Consider the following 18,882-nt stretch of genomic DNA (forward strand, 5'->3'; position numbering starts at 1 on the left):
TTCTTTTTCTCTCTCCTTCTCACCATGAGATACATGGCAATGAGGGCTTGACATTGCCAGCAGTCATCTTGCTGCCTGTCTGAGAGTGAAGTCAAGCAAAGTAAGTGGCTTGAGATGGAAAGAAAGAGAGTTCTGGTGCTTCCCTGGCTCCAGACATGCCTAATGTCACCTGATTTCTGACATTTGCAACTAAGTGTTCTGACCAATAAATGAGTCCACTTTAATATCCAAGTGGATGGCTGGGGCTATGGCAGCCTGAAGACATGCCAGCACTTTGAGGATAGCAAAGTAGCAAGAGGCAAAGAACTTGAGCTCTTGCTAAATTAACCAACTCTGGAGGTCATCTAATTCAGGGCTTCTTGTTAGATGATGATGTGACATTTCCTTATTGGTTAAGTGATTTTAAATTGTGTTTTCTATTACATGCATCCAAAACCAGCTTTAATTTGGACTCCAGCCCTGTTTTCCTAAATTCCTGTGATTTTAATGAGGGATGGGATGAGAGTAAGGTCATATTTTCCTGGCTAGTCTAAGAAACAGCCTGTTTCTGACAGTTATTCTTGGCTCCTCCAATTTTTTTTTTCCCCTTCTAGACATTCTCAGCCTTTTCTAGGCACATTTCTTATTCCTTCATTCCTTCAAGAATTCCTAATACTTAGTATTTAGGGGAAACAGCAGGGGAAGCTTAGCATAGTATAGGCACCAACTTAAAATTATATAACTTAAAAAAATATATGAGACATCACTGTCCTAAAATTTCATGGGCCATTACTGCCAAAGGGAGTTTCTCTCTGGCTATATCTCTCACTGGGAATCAGCTTGCTACCATCTTCTCCAGCCTCCTCTCTAGCTCTTTTCTAGCTACTGGCAGTCTTACCCCCAAATCTCTTACTTTCTAAAACAAAACATTTTCTTCTGTGTACCAGACCCTGAGCTAAACTTCAGGCTGAAGTTGACCCATCAAATACTCATTAAAGTGCAGTTTAAATGAAGGGCCAAATACAATGGATCCCTGTTCTTTAGCATCACAAAGAAGTGGCAGAAACTTGAACATTATGGGTGTGTTTTCTTTAACAAAATCAAATCTTAGTGCCAAAAGATGGAAGCAACCCAAATGTCCATCCACTGATGAATGGATAAACAAAATGTGGTATATACGTACAGTAGAATATTATTCAGCCATAAAAAGGAATGAAGATCTGATACATGAGACAATATGGATGAACCTTGAAGACATCATGTTGAGTGACATAAGCCAGACAGAAAAGGACAAATATTGTATGACCTCACTGATTTGAAACAATTAGAATAAACAATCTCATAGAGTCAGAATCTAGAATAAATTTTACCAGGGGATGGGGTGGGGGTGGGAATGGTAAGTTAAAGCTTAAAACGTACAAGGTTTCTATTTGGAAAGATGGAAGTTGTTTTGGTAATGAATGGTGGTGATGGTAGCACAACATTAACAGCCCTGAAATATATATCTGAATGTGATTAAAAGGGGAAATGTTAGATGGTATATATGGTAACACAATAAAATTTAAAAAAGAATCCAGGGAACTACACTATACAAACAGTGAGTCCTAAGTTAAACCATGGAATTTACTTGATAGTACAAGTAACAAAATGTGCTATCATCAGTTATAACAAATGTTCCACACCAATGCAAGGCGTCAGTGGTGGGATGGTGTATGAGAATCCATTTTATGCACAATTGTTCTGTAAGCCTACAACTTCTCTAATAAAAAAATAAATTCAATTTTTACATCAAATTCCCAGGCTGGACTCCCTCTCCCACCAGTTTGTAAGCTAAGGAGAATAGTATAGCAAATAATTCTCCCTCTACTAGCTTCACAGAGTCACATGTTGCCTTTGTGTAAGTATGTTTTTAAATAATGGTTTTGTTGAAATATAGTTCACTTGCCATAAAATTCACCCTTTAAAAAGTACACAGTTCAGTGGTTTTTCATGTATCAATTCACAAGGCAATCACTGCCAATATCTAATTTCAGAACATTTCATCACTCCAAAAAAGAAACCCCATATCCATTGGTAGTTACTTCATATTCCTCCACACACCCTCTCCCACAACCCCTGGCAACCACTAATCAATTTTCTGTCTCTGTGGATTTGCATCTTCTGGACATTTCATATGAATGGAATCTTATAATATGTGTTTTTTTTTGTAACTGGCCTCTTTCACTTAGCATAATGTTTTCAAGGTTCATCCATGTTATAGCATGTATCAGCACTTCATTCCTTTTTATCGCTGAATAATATTCCATTGTATGGATATACAAATTTTATTTATCCATTCATCAGTTAATGGGCATTGGATTATTTGTAGTTTTGGGCAATTCTGAGTAATGCTGTTATAAACATTCATGTACAGATTTTTTGTGTGAACACTTTTTAATTCTCTTGGGTATATATCTAAGAGTAGAATTGCTGAGTCATATGGTAACTCTATGTTTAACATTTTGACTAAATGCCAAACTGCTTTCCAAAGTTGCACTACCATTTCACAATCCCACCATCTATGTATAACTCTTCCAATTATTCCATATCCTTGACAACACTTGTTATTGTCTTTTTTATTTAAGCCATCCTAGTGGATATGAAATGGTATCTCATTGTGGTTTTGATTTGCATTTGCCTAAAGGCTAATGATGTTGAACATTTTTTCATATACTTATTGGCCATTTGTATAACTTCTTTGGAGAAATGCCAATTCAAAATTTTGCCCACGTTTTAATTGGATTATTAATCTTTTTATTATAGAGTTGTAAGAGTTCTGTGTATATTCTAGATACAAGTCTCTTATCAGGTGTATGATTTGCAAACATTTTCTCTTATTCTGTAGGTTTTCTTTTCACTATCTTGATGGTAACTTTGAAGCAGAGAAGTTTTAATTTTAATGAATTCCAATTTATCTATTTTTTCTTTTGTTCCTTGTGTTTTTAGCCATTGCCTAATTCAAGGTTATGATGATTTACTCCTATGTTTTCTTCTAAGGGTTTTATAGTTTTAGCTCTTATATGTAGGTCTATGATTCATTTTGAGTTAATTTTTGTATATGGTGTATGCCACAAGGATACAACTTCATCCTTTCGCATGCAAAGATACATTTTCTCAGCACCATTTGTTGAAATGACTATTCTTTCCCATATTGAATGGTCTTAGCACCCTTGTCAAAAATCAACTATCCATCAAAGTAAAATGTATGTCTGGACTTCCAATTCTTTTCCACTGGCCTATAAATCTATTCTTATATCAATACCACACAGTCTTGACTACTATAGCTTTGTAGTAGGTTTCAACCATGTTTTATAGTATTCAAGAGTCAACTCATGCACTTCTTTTGTTAAATTGACTCAAAATTTTCATTTCATTTCATTTCACTTCATTTCATTTTGATGCTTGTTCTGTTTTGCTAGAGTTGCCATTATGCAAAATACCAGAAATGGATTGGCTTTTATAAAGGAGATATATTAGGTTACAAAGTTATAGTTCTCAGACCACAGAAGTGTCTAGACTAAGGCATCAACAAGATGATACCTTCACTGAAGAATAGCTGATGGCTTCTGGAGTACCCTTGTCAGCTGGGAAGGCACGTGGCTGGCATCTGCTGGTCCTTTGCTCCTGGGTTGTGTTTTAAAATGGCTTTCTCCAAAATGTCTGTCTCAGCTTCTCTCTCAGCTCCTGTGTGTCCTTGCTTCTTTCTCCCAGGGCGTTTCTCTCTAAGCATCTGGGGGTCCTCTCTTAGCTTCTCTGGGACAAACTCTGGGCTTTATCTCTTAGCTTAGCATCTCCAAATATCCTGTCTGCATCTCCAAGCATCTCCAAATGTCAGCATCTGTGTCGGCTCTTGAACTCTCTTAAGTAGTCCAGTTAATCACCACCCATCCTGAATGGGCGGGATCCACACCTCCATGGAAATAATTCAAACAGGGTTATCACCCACAGTTGGGTGAGTTACATCTCCATGGAAACACTCAATCAAAAGTTTCCACTCTAAGATTAGGTTAAAATATTATGGCTCTTCTGGGGTCCATACAGTTTCAAACTGATACATTGCTATTATAAATAGAGTTGTTTTCTTAATTTCATTTTCAGTTTGTTTGCTGCTACTATGTAGAAATACCACTGATTTTTGTATATTGATTTTATCTTCTGCTATCTTGTTCAACTTATTCACAGTCTTAATAGTTTTTGTGTATTCCTTGGGATTCTCTCTATATACAGGGTCATGTCATTTACGAATAAAGATAGTTTTATTTTTTCCTTTCCAATCTGGATGACTTTTATCTCCTTTTCTTGTCTAATTGTCCTGACTAGACCATCCAGCATAATGTTGGTAAGATGTGACAAGAGTAGACAAGTTTTCCTGATCTTAAGGGGAAAGTATTCAGTCTTTTTCTATTAAGTATGATGTTACCTGTGGATTTTTTGTAAATTGTCTTTTCTTGCTGACAAAGTTTCTTTTTATACCTAGTTTGTTGAGTGTTTTTATCATGAAAGGATGTTGGATTTTGTTAAATGCACTTTATGCATCTGTAGAGATGATCATGTGTTTTTTTCCCTTTATTCTATTTAATATGGTATATTCCATTAATTGCTGTGTAAAAATTGACATGATAGTTTTAACACACTTCATGTTGATGTGTCAAATCATCATGTTGGTTTTAAGCTCAGGTGGGTCCCATTTTAAGAAAATTTGAATACGACCAACCAGATGTACACAACCATGGCTTTATGTACTTGGGTTAACAAAGATTTTTTTCTTTTCAGTTTCTCTGAAGGAGAAAATTCATCATAAGACTATAACATGAAGCAAGAATAAGACATAAAGGCATGAAGGCATGTTAGCGTCATTCTCTGTAAATGACAAAAGGTACAACATGAATTATGAAACGTTTTCCTGAGCAGTGTCCTAACTGGTCAAAATGGGCCTCAATGCAAAGTCTACTGCCACCTCTGCGCTTCGGCTGTCACCAAGACAGCTGTGGAACTGACCACTGACCTCCAGGGAGTCTCCTCTCCATGGGAAAACAGAAGGAGGTTTGAGTAGAGAGAATGGTCTGTAAGAGTGCAACTTTTCTTTTTTTTTTCTTCAGTTCTCTCTTCTGGAAATTTCTGCCCTGAGAGGAGAAGTTGCTGCAGCTGATCTTTCCCCAGAAGGAAGGAGTAGTGCATTCAGCTTGGCAACTACCACTTTGAAAACATCTTCTATTTTTGCATGTCCAGCATTCCTTCCTTTGGGGAACTTTTCCTCCCCATCCCATTTGATACTCACAGGACTGCGAATCATGAGATTCCACCCTTCTGATCACAGGAGTGATTCAATCTGAGTCAACTAGACTTTAAGGACATTGGACACTTGAGTAGAGATACCAGGGGATGGGAAGCAGTTGTAGCTGAGTCATTTGATGTGTTTACTCTAGAGCAGTGGTTCTCAAAGAGTGATCCCAGGACCAACAGCATCAGCATCACCTGGGAACTTGTTAGAAATACAAATACCAGGCCCCACCCCAGACCTACCGAATCAGAAATTCTGGAGGTAGGCCACAGCCATCTGTGCTTAACCAACCCTCCAGGAAATTCTGATGCATACTGAAGCTGGAAAACCACTGCCAGAGAAACTAGTAGCTTTGCTAATGGGATTCCTAGAGCTTCCTCAGATCTTGTCCTTTCCTGGGGCTTGGCTGTTGAGGTAATTCTTAGATTCTTTGATCTCCTCAGTGTCTTTCTAATAAATTATTTTTTTGGTTTTGTTTTGTTTGAGAAAGTGAAAGTTGCTTTCTGTTGCTTGCAACCCAAAGACCCTGACTGATGCCCCTCTCACCTCATTCATAGCAGTACACCCTTTTCTGAGTATGAGCTGGACCTTCTTGAAGTATGGATCATTGTGCCATACCTAGGATGCCCCGGTTCAGCTTCACCCTGGTCTTTGCATTCAACTTCAGTTCCAATTATACTAACTCATTCCAGACCAAAGCAGAGCCCAGCAGAGCTTCTGACCAAGCTCCATCACTTTCCTGCCTGTTGATAGTTCAGTTGCTTTTGTATCTTCCAAGACCTCTTTATAAAAACATCTACTCCTGCATTCATTTGACTCTTCTCTTTCCTCATGTTAGCTCCTAACCTCCTCCTTAACTATAAACGGCAACCCATTGGCATAATACAGTTTGTTTTCTATATTAGTTTGGGAACATAATAAGCTACTTTAATATAGTGATCCCAAAATACAGAATACATGTTTGTTTATCTCTTATTTAACAGTTTAGAAGTAGATGGACAGGTCAGGTTGAGTCCAGAGGTGGGAAAGCAGCCCTGCTTCAGGTAGTCCATTTAGGGAGAGAGGTAACTTCTTTCGTGTTTCGTTACCATCTCCTAGACACTGTTGAAGTAAGCTCTCCACCACCACATCTACATCCCAGCCTGTGGGAAAGGAGAAAAGAGGAAGTAGATGGCTAACAATTTCCTTTTAAGAAACGATGTTGAAGAAGTGATATTCATGTCAATTCTGCTCACTTTCCAAAGGTAAGAACTTAGTTGTATGGTCATACCTAGTTAGCTGCAAGGGAGGCTGGGAAATATGATCTCAAGCTGCACAGCCATATACTTGCTACATCTTAGGATAGGGGTTATTTTATTACTAGAGAGAAGGAAATAATAGGAATATTAGCAATCTTTTCACACTTTCTAACCCTGAGCCTTATATCCATAGGTTATAAGCTCAAATGGCTTCAGGGACTAGGCAGGCAGGTGATTGAGCAAAGTAATCTGGGTGTAAAACTAGAAGGAGTAAGGTGACTGTGACAAATTGGAAATTATCATGTCTTGTCTAAAGTGGGCAGCAGCTATGGTGACCTACCTAATGTTCCTTCCCACTTCTTCTTCTTCTTATTATTATTATGTTGCAATTGAACTTTTTATTTAAATAAAATCAGAATATGCACAGCACATGCAGTGCTAGCATCTAAACTAATATAATAAGCAATTACTAAAGCTACAGTGACTTGAGGTTCAATCTTTATATTCATTGAGTTTAAATCCCTTCTTACATGATTTTTAAAACCTTATTTATTAACTGAAAATATAGGTTGCTGATAAAACTTGCTCAAATGCTACCAGTAAATGTAAAAGTCACTAATTATGCCAATACAACAAAGATAACCACATGTTTGAGGATTGCAATGTGCCAGATATTCACACACACAAAAATACACACAAATAAACAAAACTTATGCAACAAACATCTGAGAATCTAAACACTTCATATCAGTGTTCTGAAGTGTTTCATTAACATCTTAAGAGAAGATATCAAAACTTTGACATATTTTAATTTCAAGTAGCCAATTTTGTTTTTACTATCATAAAAGTTAGTAAAACAGTTATAGCTACACTGTCAATGCTGGGTCTGCTTAATTTGACTAACAATTTTAATATGCCTTAACATTAAAAGCTCACACTATCCCCAAATATATAATTTCATGCATACAGTGACATTCAACATTCAAGTGCCAGGGTTTTTGTACTGCCTTTTGGTCAAGTTTCTTTAAACCTTCAAAGAATCACTTTTAGGCTTACAAAAATAAATATTTGTCAAAATGTCAATGTCAATAAATATTACATAAAACCAGCAGCAAAAACAGGCGCAAATAGTTTTCTTCTCAACTGTCATTCCCATGGTCCTCAATGCATTTTAGAATCTAGTCCCATCCCCTTCCTAGACAAGTTGTGATCAACGGTTTCCAAGAGACAAAATAAGATCAGAGGTTTAAGGACACAAACACAAGACATATATAAAATTCTCTGAATGTGCAATAAAAGAAGTATTTTGTAAAAAGTTATGGGCAAAAGTACAAGGGTCTAAACCTAGACTAATTGAAATAGCACCATAACAGATGACCTCAATACGGTCAATTGCACCTACTAAATAAAAGTTTTAGGACAAGGCAAAATACACTTGAAAATCTTTGCACATTAGGAAATTTTTGCTGTCTTCCTATGCTACTGTAAAAAGATCCAGCATTTTGATCACTGTATTCTGACCACAAAATCAGCACAGAATTTAAAGTGGCAGAGGCATTTTAATGGTTGACAATGCTCATCTTTGGCCAGATTTAACATGAACAGACTATAAATATAATGGAAACCTATGCAACTAAAACTGCACTGTATAGCAGAATTGACACCTTATGCAGTTTTATACACATTTCCAACCTGTGGGATCTCAAAAGATTTCAGTTTGTTACTCCTTTGGGGCTACTTTTACAACATCTATAGTAAGCCAGTTAAACATCTCAATACAGCTTGAACAGAGTAATGTGAATTGGCATTTTAAATAAAACCTGATGCCTAATTCATCCTGTTCATACCCTCTTGGCCAAGAAACATTAACATCAGCATGCATTATTAGACCAAAAATCATTCAGGGCCCTAACAAGGGCTGGTCATTTCTGTGGTCAACCATTCTACCCATTTCAATTTCATTTATGGCAGGCATTTAAAGTCAAAGTAGATGAATTCTCCTAAAAACTTATTTCAAGTTATCAGACCTTTCAACTTTTCCTGTAATAGTATGCCCACATTCAGCTAGCACGTAATTAATGATCTGCTTAACACTGAAAGAGGATTTGCTGTAATTGCTTGTATTAAACTTTGAAAACAGTGCTTTGAATATATGTATGCATTCATACATCACCTCATGACTGGAATGGCTTATTTAAAGCCTATCAGCTTCTAAATACCTATCCAGGATAGAGTGAGCAAATCAGAACTTTAACTAATACAGTTTGCCACATTAGATACTAATTCTATTAATATGCTTCAAGATGTTTGTTGTTTCCCCCCAATCCTTAAGTATTAAAAAGCTTAAGGCAGGCTACTGCATAAGTTTTTTCCTTATAGTATTTATGGATGAATTGATAATTCTTATTAAGTCATAGTGCACCTGTGTGCCAAGGTTTGATTTTAGCTCAAGTTCAGTGAATTTATTTTGTCAAAACAATTGATATCTTGAGCATTTCTGAGCCAACAGAACATCAAAATAATCCACTAGACATCCTAGAGTGGCTACTAACAAGTGGCATCTCCATTCCAAGTCTCAAATCTGTTGGCCAATGTCAGCATCATCATAGACCACATGAGGATGAACTCGAGATCAGTATGAAAATTTCCTGGCTTCCTCATGGATATCTACTGCCAATTCTCTCGTTGGTGCCAACACCAAGGAGATTGGGTTTGTTTGTGGTGCTCATGTCTTCCATTTTCCTTCATGGCCTTCAAAGCATTGCTTGGACCATTTGAGTAAATCTGGCTCAAGATGGGCAGGAGAAATGCTGCAGTTTTTCCAGACCCTGTTTGGGCACAAGCCATCAAGTCTCTTTTTCTTTGATAATAGGAACAGCATGCTTATTCATGGGAGTTGGGCGAGTATAACAAGTATGCTCAACTTTTCCCATGATAATTTCTCCCTCTCAACAGTGCTGAAACTTACAATATGTGGAGGACAGTTGTTGCCTGTGCCTCACCTGGAATGGCATCATATTTCTCAAAGTTAATCCCAGCATTGCTTCCAGAAAGAGTTCCTGCTCCAAGCATTTGCTTGGTGGAAATGGTTTGACCAGTCATCTTCAACTGATTTGTTACACCAGCGACTGTTTCCACCATGTTCAAATTTGCCAAAGCCACTTCGGTCGCCACGGCTGCCAATGTCATCATAGTCACGCTTTTCATGATCGTCAAACCTTCCCCTTGATCCACTTCCACGATCACTGAAGAAACTAGACTTCCCTCTTGTATCACTACAAGACCCCAAACCATTGTGTGCATCTTTATCTTTGCTAGAACTCCACCCTGAACTGTCTTTATCGTAGAATCCTTCATCAGCTTCTCTGTTCCTTAAGTGAGAGGACTGTAACGTCCTTTGCTGGCTTGTACTTCCTCTACTCGTTATCTGAGAAGTTAAGATCTAGGCCAGCAAACTGCTGGTAACAGTCTGAGTGCATTTTCCTCTACCACATTACTATCCCTGAAGAGGACTGAGAACTCGGAGTCTTCCATTGCTGATCAAATGCGTCTGATTCACCACAAAGGCCTTCTCATGGGAGAACTACTGTTCTCTCTTCCCTCTTATTCTTAACAAACCTCCTGGCCAGGCTTAGGGCATAAATCATGACTGTTCCAAGCCACTTATGAAATTCCTGTTTTTAGTGACCCCAAACTCCTTCATGGCTAGCAGCATTCATGTGGCTCAGACAATGAAAGAATTAGGGGAAGTTTGGTGGGGAACTTCTGGGAAAGCTTTTGCTTTCCTAGTAAAGAGAGTCGGTCATGGCTGGAGCTTCCTCTTACCTGTTCTTCCTGCTTTGAAAGTGGAGCTAGGGCAGCCAATTTATGACCATGGTGTGGCGAGGATGAGAGGAAGGTAAAAAGAATTGTGGGGATATTGAGCCAGAGAGAACCAAAACCAGTGGCTGCCCACTTCCAGACATCTTGCTATGTAAAAACAACAACAAAAAAAACCAACCAAACAAAAAAATCCCAAAAAACACAAAAGCACCATTTAAACCACTTAAAATTGTTTTATTTAAACCTTGTGGTCAAAAGTATTTGAAACTAATTCAATCTCTCCAGACCTTTTTCTCTATGTGTATTTACTTTTGTAAAAATAGAAAAGTACATAAGCTGCTTTGTAACTTCCTTTTTAAAAATAATGTACAGTAACATCAGCATCTTTCCCTGTCATTTAATATTGTTCAGCAGTTTCTATTTTTCTGATTACAGGATATTCACTGTGTGAATGTAGCATAATACATTTAATCAACTCTTTATCATTGGACATTGAGGTGTTTAACAAGTTAGTTAGGTTTTGTGTATGTGTGTGTTTGGGGGAGGTTTGCTATTATAAACAGTTGTATTATGAACATCTTTATAACTAAGCTTTTGAACACATCCTTGAAATTACATTCCTGGTTATTTCCTTAATTTTCTAGAAATGAAATGGCTGGGTCAAAAGGTAACAACATTCTCTTTTCAATAAAATGATACACTTGTCTTTGGTTCCATTTCTTCCACCCTGAATAACTAGTCCTTCATTTATCCATTATCCACTCACTGAACAAGCTTAAGAGGCCTGTGTTAGAAACTAAGAGGCACTAAGACATGAGTAAAATATGGCCTCTGTCTTCAAGCAGCTACAAATGGAATGGCAGACAGATTGGGCCAATGGACAATGACAAGAAGGAGTGACAGTTGTGGTAGGCAACTTCTGACAAGGCTACTAATGAGCCCTACCTGCTGGTTTCACCTCCCCTTGAGTATGCACAGGACAAAGAAAGTTGCTTCTAATGAATGTAATAAGACAAAATGATGGGAGGTCACTTCTGTGATTAGTTTATAAAGGACTGTGACTTCCCTCTTGCTGGCACTTTCTCTTGCCCATTTGTTTGCTCACTCTGGTGAAGCCAGCTGCTATGCACGCTGGATGGAGAGGTCTACACGGCAAGAAACAGAGGGAGGCGTCCAGCCAGCAGCTCTTGAGCTACTGAGTCCTCAGTCCAAAGGCCGGCATGGAACTAAATCCTGCCAACTACCATGTGAGCTAGGAAATGACTCTTTTCCAATCAAGCCTTAAGAAGACGGAAAACCCAGCTAAGCCATGCCTAGATGCCTGAGCCATAGAAACTGTGAGATGAAAAATGCGTGTCATTTTAAGCCACCACAATTTGGAGAAATTTGTTATGTGGTGGTACATGACTAACACACAAGTGGAATGATAGAAATGAGCACAGGGTGAGACACAAGCAACAAAGGTAAAGCATTCAGCCATTGTGGTGGGGAAGGGACGCATCTGGTAAATCTCCTGAGTGGAGGGCAAGCTTGCATTGCATTTTGCAGGGAAAGATGCATTAGTTAAGGAAAGGGGGAGGAGTTTCCAGACAGTTTCCAGCACAATCAAGCTCGGGGTCCAGTTCCTAAACCTATGCTACCAGCTCACTTGTCACACCCTTGGTTAGAAGCAGATTTACCATGAAGCCTGCAGAAGTGAAGGTTCAGAGTCCCTCACCTGCATGAACCCCTGAAAGGGCCCTAGAAATTTTGTGTTTATAATTTTGCCTTCTTTGTCTTAAACAAGGTCCTCTACTTCAGGCCCCACAAACCCCCGATCTGCCCCTGCCTCAGTGGGGCTGCCAAGACCCTTCTAATTCCCTGCCGCTCAATTCCCTGCTCCAGATCTATAATGTCTACTTCCGAGTCTTATTTGGCTCTGCCTTACTGAAAACTGTTTTCCGGCACCCCTCCTCGCCCTCCAGCCTTCACTTTCTTAGCCTAAACAATCAGGGGTCTTGTCTTTCCTCACAGGCCCTAGTCCCTAACTCTTTAATCATCTTTATTCCTGTTTTTGAAGCCTCTCAGAGTTTTCCCTCAGGCAGTTCCCAGAACGGATGTGTTTTTCTAAACAGCAAATCTGGCTCCTGATCAAATGGCATCTGAGCAGAGCCACTTTGGAGCAGGCCAAGTCCCTGGGGACAGCCTCTGCTCTGTGTCACCCCATCCCCAACCCCAACTTCAGAATGATCAACGTTCAGAGAAATAAAGCAGGTACTGATTAGGGAAGAGGTAGAAGGAAAGGGGGGAGACTTGCTATTTCTTTGGGGTGTGGCCACTCTTTTAGGATTCAATTCTAGAAGAAAATTAGTAGGCATGGCAGAAAAAAAAATCCACCTGGAAATAAGTTGAATAGATGAAAAAGTCACTGTATTAGTCAGGGTTTTTTAGGGAAACAGAACCAACAGGAGATACCTGTAAATATGACATTTTATAAAAGTGTCTCATGCAACTGTGGGGATGCACAAGTCCAAATTCCACAGGGCAGTCCATGAGTTGGAACTCCAATGAAAGTCCTTCAGACTCCCCAGAAAAGGCTGGCTGGCTGAAGAAGAAATGAATGTTCTCTCTTCTCCTTTAAAGTCTTCAACTGATTGGATTAAATATAACTGATTGTTATTCTCTCATTGTGGAAGACACTCCCTTAGTTGATTGTAGATGTAATCAGCCACAGATGAAATCACTTGATGATTTAATAAATCAGCCATGAAATGTCCTTGCAGTAATGGCTAGGCCAGTGTTAGCTTGACCAGACAACTGGGCACCAGCACCTGGCCAAGTTGACACGTGAACCCAACCATCACAGTCCACCTCTTGTCAACTTGGCAGCTATACACATCACCTTAAACCATTCTTGATCGCTAAAGAGAACACAGTAATGGACACATGTTTTGCCTAACAATACTCAGCTGCCTGCGTACAACTGGAAACACACTAAACCTCTCTAGTATAGGATGCAAGTCCTTGGGTAATATTCACTCTTAAACTTGATATCCTCTAACTTAAATACTGTAACATGAACAATACAACTTATGTCATATGATAAGAGGATAAGATAGAGAAGAAAATAAAGATATTTGCTTTATGAGCAAATACAAACACGCTCATAACAAAACAAGGAGGAAATACTCATACCACCACAGTCCTCTGTTCAGTAACTGGTCACAGGGTCATAGTTCATATTTATCACTACCTTCTTCCACTACCCATTCCATGTTCCCTTACCCTCAGCAAGCACTTCAGCTGGCTGTGGTTCTTTGCCTGGTGGGGTGACCCAAACCTTCATTCCTGAAGTTTCTTGGCCATTGGTAGTCCTGCCTGGATTGGGTTGTTGCAGTTTTCCATTGACTTTAATCACAAGGCAAGGTATACTAAGAGATGCCCTAGGGAATCTCCTGTATTCCAGGAATCTCTTCGTTTCCTCCATTGTGTAGTTGCAGCCCTACTTCCCCTTGATAGTCAGGATCAGTCACCCCATCCAGTACAGTAATCTCCTTCCTTGCCTGTTGATTTTCAGAGGCATAAGAAGCCCAAAGTGGCCAGGTGGTGGTCTTAACTTCCAGTTCAATGGAATCATTATTGTGTCTCCTGGGGGGCACACTCCTTTTGGAACATAAACTTGTAGACCAGCAAGGCTTAAGCTTGCAGGGACAGGAAGCAAAAATTTTCCTAGTGGATCACTAGGGGTGATAATGAGTGGTGCCACTCCCATTTCTACCCCTTGATTCCTGGACCCATGAATCCTGTCTATAGGAGAAATAACACCACGGAGTGGATGCTGATTCAGAGCATACACAGCCTCCTGGAGAACACTGCCCCAGCCCTGCAAGGTGTTGCCACCTAGTTGGTGCTGTAATTGATCTTCAAAAGGCCATTCCACCATTCTATCAACCCAGCTGCCTCTGGATGTTGGGGAACATGAAGACCAGAGAATTCCATTAGCATGTGCCCATTCCTTCACTTCATTTGCTCTGAAGTGGGTTCCTTGATCAGAAAAAATGTTGTATGGAATACCATGAAGGTGGATAAGGCATTCCATAAGTCATGGATGGTAGTTTTGGCAGAAGCATTGCATGCAAGGAATGCAAACCCATATCTGGAGTATGTGTCTATATCAGTTAGAACAAATTGCTGCCCCTTCCATGATGGAAGTGGTCCAGTGTAATCAACCTGCCACCAGGTAGCAGGCTGATCACCTCGGGGAATGGTGCCATGTCAGGGACTGAGTGTGCGTCCCCACTGCTGGAAGATTTGGCATGCAGCAGTGGCCATAGCCAGGTTGACCTTGGTAAGTGGAAGTCCATGTTGCTCAGCCCATTCACAACCTCCTTCCTACCACCATGACCACTTTGTTCATGAGCCCATTGGGCAATAACAGGAGTGGCTGGGGAAAAGAGACTGAATGGTACCCACAGAATGGGTCATATCCACCTGATTATTAAAATCTTCCCATTCTGAAGTTATCCTCTGGTGAGTATTCACATGGGACACAAATAGCTTCATGTTTTTTGCCCACTCAGAAAGATCTATACACATACCTCTTCCCCAGACCTCTTTGTTGCCAATTTTCCAATCATGTTCCTTCCAAGTTCCTGACCATCCAGCCAAACCATTAGCAATAACCATGAATCAGTATACAAATGCACTTCCGGCCAGTTCTCCTTCCAAGCAAAATGAACAACCAGGTACACTGCTTAAAGTTCCACCCACTGGGAGGATTTCCCCTCACCACTGTCCTTCAGGGACATCCCAGAAAGGGGCTGCAGTGCTGCAGCTGTCCACTTTCAGGTTGTGCCGGCATATCGTGCAGAACCATCTGTAAACCAGGCCTGAGTTTTCTCTTCCTCAGTCAACTGATTATAAGGAACTCCCCAGGAAGCCATAGCTCTAGGCTGGGAAATAGAATGTATTGTGGCAGAAGTAGGGGCCATCGGCATTTGAACCACTTCCTTATATAACTTACTTGTGCCTTCAGGACCCACTCGAGCCCTATCTCATACATACCATTTCCATTTTATGATGGAATGCTGCTGTGCACACCCACCTTTATGGCTTGGCAGGTCAGACAATACCCAGCTGATAGGCAATTCATGTCTCATGGTAACTTGGTGGCCCATGGTTAAGAATTCTGTATCTACTAAGGCCCTGTAGCAGGCCAAGAGTTGTTTCTCAAAAGGAGAATAGTTATCTGCAGAGGATGGTAAAGCTTTATCCAAAATCCTAAGAGCCTGCATTGTGATTCTCCTATAGGAGCCTCCCAAAGCCTCCAAACAGCATCTCTATTTGCCACTGACACTTTCAGCATCATTGGATCAGCTAGATCATTTGGTCCAAGTGGCAAAGCAGCTTGCACAGCAGGCTGGACCTGCCACAGAGCCTCCTCTTATTCCAGTCCCCAATCAAAACTAGAAGTTTTTCTGGTTAGTCGGTAAATGGGCTGGCGCAGTACACCCAAGAGAGGAGTATGTTGTCTCCAAAATCCAAAGAGGTCAACTAGGCATTGTGCCTCTTTTTGGGCACAGGAGGGGCCAGATGCAACAGCTTTTCCTTCACCTTTGAAGGGATATCTCAACATGACCCACACCACTGGACACCTAGAAATTTTCTGAGGTAGAAGGCCTCTGTATTTTTGTTGGATTTATCTCCCATCCTTTGACATGCAAATGCCTTACCAATAAGTCTAGAATAGTTGCTACTTCTTGCTCACTGGATCCAATTAACATGATTTCATCAATACAATGGACCAGTGTGATGTCTTGTGCGAGAGAGAAAAGATCAAGGTCCCTGAAGACAAGATTATGACATAAGGCTGGAGAATTGATATACCCCCGAGGTAGGATAGTGAAGGTATACTGCTGGCCTTGCCAGCTGAAAGCAAACTGTTTCTGGTGGTTTTACTAACAGCTATGGAGAAAAAAGCATTTGCCAGATCAATAGCTGCATACCAGGTACCAGGGGATGTGTTGATTTGCTCAAGCAACGATGCTATATCTGGAACAGCAGGTGCAATTGGAGTTACCACCTGGTTAAGCTTACAATAATCTACTGTCATCCTCCAAGACCCATATGTTTTCTGCACAGGCCAAATAGGAGAGTTGAATGGAGATGTGGTGGGAGTCACTACCCCTGCCTCCTTCAAGTCCTTAAGAGTGGCATTAATCTCTGCAATCCCTCCAGGAATCTAGTATTGCTTCTGGTTTAATATTTTGCTAGGCAGCGGCAGTTTTAGTGACTTCAACTTGGTCTTTCCTACCATAAAAGGCCTCACTCCACGAGTCAGGGAACCAATGTGGGGATTCTGCCAGTTGTTGAGCATGTCTATTCCAAATATGCATTCCAGAACTGGGGAAATAACCACAGAATGGGTTCAGGGACCCACTGGGCCCACTGTGAGATGGACCTGAGCTACAATTCTATCAATCACCTGACCTCCCTAAGCCTTTATGCTGACTGGTGGACCAGTGTGACCTTTTGGGTCTCCTGGAATTGATGTCACTTCTGAGTCAGTGTCTAATAATCCCCCAAATATCTGATCATTTCCTTTTCCCCAATGTACTGTTACCCTGGTAAAAGGCCATCAGTCTCCCTGGGGAAGGCTGGGAGGAAGATTCACAGTGTAAATTTTTGGCAGTGTAACAGGGTCCTTCCCCAAGGGTACCCAGCCTTCCCCTCATTCAAGGGCTCTGGGTCTATAAACTGTCTCAAATCTGGGAATTGATTAAGGGGCCATGACTCTCTGTTTTTGTAAATCAAGTTAGGCTTTTGTTCACTTGACCTAGAATTTTTCTGTTTATACAGATCAAACAAGAATTTAACAGACTGCCCATCTATTTTACTTCTAGGTACCCCATGATCTAATAGCCAATGCCATAAGTCTCTGTGAGTCAGATTATTTTGACTGCTGCTTTGAGTCTGTTTTCCATTATGGTAACCATGCCCACCATGTCTGCATGGCTTCTGCCAACTCGGGATCCAATTATCCCCACTGTATTTAAGGATTCCAGCTCAGTGACAGCAGTTCCCACAGAAATATCTGACCTATAGAGAAGGGTGACTGCGGAGCTCTTCAGGGATGATGGAGCTAGTCTCACAAATTTATTCCTCACAGTCCTGGTAAAAGGTGTGTCCTCTGGACATTCCAGGGATGTATGAGCAGGTCTTCCATGAGAAATCCACTCTAACATTCCAATCTCTCTAAATCTTTGGATTCCCTCCTCTACATTATATCAGGCAGTTCTGACATTTCGACCTCAGGTAATGTTGGCCACCTTTTGATCCATGTTTCAGCCAACCACCCAAACAAATTGTTAATACCCTTTCTAACACCTCGAGCTACAACAATGAATGCAGAATCTCTGCTTAGTGGGCCCATATCAATAAATTCAGCCTGATCCAACTTTATATTCCTTCCACCATTATCCCATACACTTCATATCCATTCCCACACATATTCCCCTGATTTCTGTCTATATAAGTTGAAAAACTCATGCAGTTCTTTTGGAATATAGTATACCTCCTCATGGGTCACACTTTGTACCTCACCTTCAGGACCTGTTGGCACTTTAGTCTAATTATAGGTCTTGAATAAAAGAGCAGTGGTGGGGCAGGTCATGAAAAGAATTAGAAGTATTCTTCAAGCCAGTTACCTCAGGGCATTCCATTACAGTTTCATCTGGTGAAACAGAATTAATCTCTGCAGAGGGGAGGAGGAGTGATGGCTGTTTCCCCTGGGGAGGTGTTTACAGTTTTAGTAGGAACTGAAGGGTTACTGTCTTTAGTTGGAAGTTGGATGCAGGCTCCTCTGGGCTGACTGGAGGTCAGAAAGCTTTTTGCTCAAGGCAGGCTTGAGGTTGGGTAGCTGCCTCCTCAGGGAAGGCTGGAGATTGGATGGCTCTTTCCTCAGGGCAGGCTGGAGGTGGGGGGTGGGGCTCTTTCCTCAGGGCAGACCATTACAGTATATCTAACAAAGACTCAGCAGAATCCAGGGTTCCAAAGTCCCCACTGCCATCATTATCAACTCATATGTCCCAATACCAATTTTCAGGATCCCATTCTTTTCCAATCAGTGCCTTTACTTTAACAGCAGACACCCTGTGAGGTTGAAATTTTAGTTTATGTTGTAAATCTATGACTCGCACAATGAGTCTCTGGGTATGGTTTTCAGAGATCTCAATTTTGCAGCCACAGGAAATAAGATTTTCTTTCAGGGCACACATAGAAACCTTTACATCTTTCATATGGCCTTTAAGTTGCATATTTGAAGACTTCAGTTCATCCCTTTCTGTATTCAGTGTATCTAACAACATCTAGCCAACATCATTATACCTCTTAACTCCACAAAACTCTGTTAAGGTGTCAAAAACACTGTCACCCAGAGCCTTGCCTCCTACTAAGTCTAATTACAGAATACAAATACACAGATAAAGCCATTACAAGAGTATGATTAGGAGAATCAAATGGTGATATTTTGCATATCTTTATTGC

The 18,882-nt window shown here is 40.5% G+C and overlaps 1 protein-coding gene and 1 pseudogene across 5 annotated transcripts in view; one reads left to right on the plus strand and one right to left on the minus strand.

Moving 5' to 3' along the window:
- PTAFR (platelet activating factor receptor) overlaps positions 1–11,075 on the plus strand; it is a 52,226-nt gene extending 41,151 nt beyond the window's left edge. For 3 of the 5 annotated variants that reach the window (XM_037828006.1, XM_037828005.1, XM_037828008.1), the window contains 2 exons: positions 4,792–6,543; positions 9,493–11,075. The gene's annotated coding sequence lies outside the window, so the exon portion shown is untranslated. The remainder of the gene's footprint in view (positions 1–4,791; positions 6,544–9,492) is intronic. The other 2 variants (XM_037828009.1, XM_037828007.1) reach the window with 2 other exon arrangements.
- LOC119514391 lies at positions 9,008–10,016 on the minus strand (annotated as a pseudogene).
- Positions 11,076–18,882: the final 7,807 nt, after the last annotated feature.

Source organism: Choloepus didactylus, chromosome 2, assembly GCF_015220235.1.
Source record: "Choloepus didactylus isolate mChoDid1 chromosome 2, mChoDid1.pri, whole genome shotgun sequence".
In the NCBI taxonomy this organism is placed as follows: domain Eukaryota; kingdom Metazoa; phylum Chordata; class Mammalia; order Pilosa; family Megalonychidae; genus Choloepus; species Choloepus didactylus.